This window comes from Chinchilla lanigera, unplaced genomic scaffold (genome assembly GCF_000276665.1).
Source record: "Chinchilla lanigera isolate Chin_1 unplaced genomic scaffold, ChiLan1.0 scaffold00050, whole genome shotgun sequence".
NCBI classification, from domain to species: Eukaryota; Metazoa; Chordata; class Mammalia; order Rodentia; family Chinchillidae; genus Chinchilla; species Chinchilla lanigera.
The window spans coordinates 12,429,292-12,431,201 of NW_004955451.1; the positions used below are offsets into that span (position 1 = coordinate 12,429,292).

Sequence of the window (1,910 nt, forward strand, 5' to 3'; positions counted from 1 at the left end):
GGCCCAGCACCTGCACGCCCGCCGCCCCGCAGCCCCGGATCGGCCGCGGCACTTTCGCGGCTCAAGGTGACTGACTCACCTCGCAGCTAGAGCCCGTGGTCGCAGGCTGCGATCCCGCGCCCACGTGTCCCACTCTCCCTCCGTGCTCATTGGCCACCATTCTTCCGCGTTCCCATTGGCTGGTGTCCTCGACTCGTCCCTTCTCATTGGTCTTCCGCTGCTTCTTCCTCTCTCTCCACAGGAGCTTCGTGGCAGTTCCCGCCTCCATGCGGGTAAAGGCGGGGTTTTCCTTCGAGATCTAGGTTACGATTGGTCCGAGCTCCGAAATGCTCGACCATAGAGTCGGCGGGACTCCGAGGTTCCATAACCTCGCGTACAAAATGGCGACCGAGGTGGAAGCTGAAGAAAAAGGCGTGAAGGAGATGACTGAACGCCTGATGCTGGAGGACACATGACCTTGGCCCCGAGCTTTCATTCGGGCGCTCCGACCCGGGGCGCGTTGCATTTTGGGATTTGTAGTCGGGTCGGAGGCCCCGAGGACCACAGAGATCCCGCGAGACGTTACTCTGAGGCCCGGCGAGCCCACGCCTTTGCAGCAATTCTCATCCAGTGGTTCGAGGGAGTTCGGCTTCCGCCATATGGAATGGAGGTGGGCAGCGAGGTTCCCAAGTGAGGAACCCGTTTTTGTGGGTCCCCGCCGGTGTTAAAGCTCTCACGGGCCAGTGAACGGATGGTTTGAAAATACATGTTGTAGCCGGGTGTGGTGGCGCACGCCTGTAATCCCTACAATCGGGAGGCTGAGGCAGGACCATCGCCGAGAGTTCGAGGCCAACCTGGACCCTGTCTCCAAAAATCCTAAATAAATAATTAATTAAAAATATATGTTTATATTGTAAATACATTATTCTAAGGAAAAAAAAACAGCATGAGCAACATGAACGTACAAAAAACGGCAATTCCCCAAAGAAGAAGTATGAACTGCAGGAAAGAATGACCGGCCCTATTAATCAAAGAAAACAGCGTCTAAACACGTCATCTCCGATTTATCGCTAACGTACAATTCTTGTTATTTTTGTTGTGGAGGGCTGGAGATTGAATCCAGGGCATGGGCATGTTAGGTAAACTGTCTAGGACCAAGGTACAGCCCTAGTGCCTTTTTATTTTGCGACGAGATTCCCTTAAATGGCCCAGGCTGGCCTTGAACTTCCGCGACTCTCCTGCCTCAGTCTCTGGAGTGGCTGGGATCACACACCACCATGCGTGGCTAGGAGACTCCTCGAAAGGAACTTGGCAGTAATACTTATTTTTCTTCGAAAGGCTCTGCTCGGGCTGTCCTCTTTGACCCACAATTCTTGAGCAATTGACAGCCTTTAAACCTGCGTCCTCTTTAACTTGCTAATATCACTCCTAGGAATTTATCCTGAAGAAATAAACAGAAATACAAGCATTCTGTTAAAAGCATAGATGGCAGAGTTTATTGACAATGAGGGAGCCGGGATATAGTTCAGTGGCATAAGCGCTCGCCTGGCAAACCTGAGGTCGTTTGATTCCCGGTACCAAAAAAAAAAAAAAAAGAAAATGAAAACAAGCAAATATGCCAAGGGTGGTAAATGGTTAAATACATTATGATACCTTCTTCACTTGAGGAAATAAGCACAAATAAAATCAAATTGGTTTTTTGTTTGTTTTTGTCTTTTTGAGACAGGGTCTCACTACCTGTGAGGCTGGCCTTGAGCTCACTTTGTAGTGCAGGCTGGTCTCGAACTTTCAACAATCCTCAGCTTGAGTACTGGGATTACAAGTTTGAGCCACCGTGCCCGGCATAAGTCACATTTTTGAAGAGTCTTCTGTTGAGAAAATTTTCATGATGAAAAATACAAAAATGCAAAACTACAGCATTTGGATGGGCA

The 1,910-nt window shown here is 49.6% G+C and overlaps 1 protein-coding gene and 1 long non-coding RNA gene across 3 annotated transcripts in view; one reads left to right on the forward strand and one right to left on the reverse strand.

Moving 5' to 3' along the window:
- The window catches only part of Atp5g1 (ATP synthase, H+ transporting, mitochondrial Fo complex, subunit C1 (subunit 9)), a 3,152-nt gene extending 2,983 nt beyond the window's left edge, over positions 1-169 (reverse strand). Inside the window, exon 1 of one of the 2 annotated variants that reach the window (XM_005394228.2) lies at positions 80-169. The gene's annotated coding sequence lies outside the window, so the exon portion shown is untranslated. Of the gene's footprint in view, positions 1-10 lie in introns of both variants that reach the window. The other variant, XM_005394227.2, reaches the window with a different exon arrangement.
- A 96-nt stretch (positions 170-265) lies between these two features.
- LOC106149635 overlaps positions 266-1,910 on the forward strand; it is a 5,250-nt gene continuing 3,605 nt past the window's right edge. Inside the window, exon 1 of the long non-coding RNA XR_001235947.1 lies at positions 266-649. This is a non-coding gene — a long non-coding RNA (uncharacterized LOC106149635). The remainder of the gene's footprint in view (positions 650-1,910) is intronic.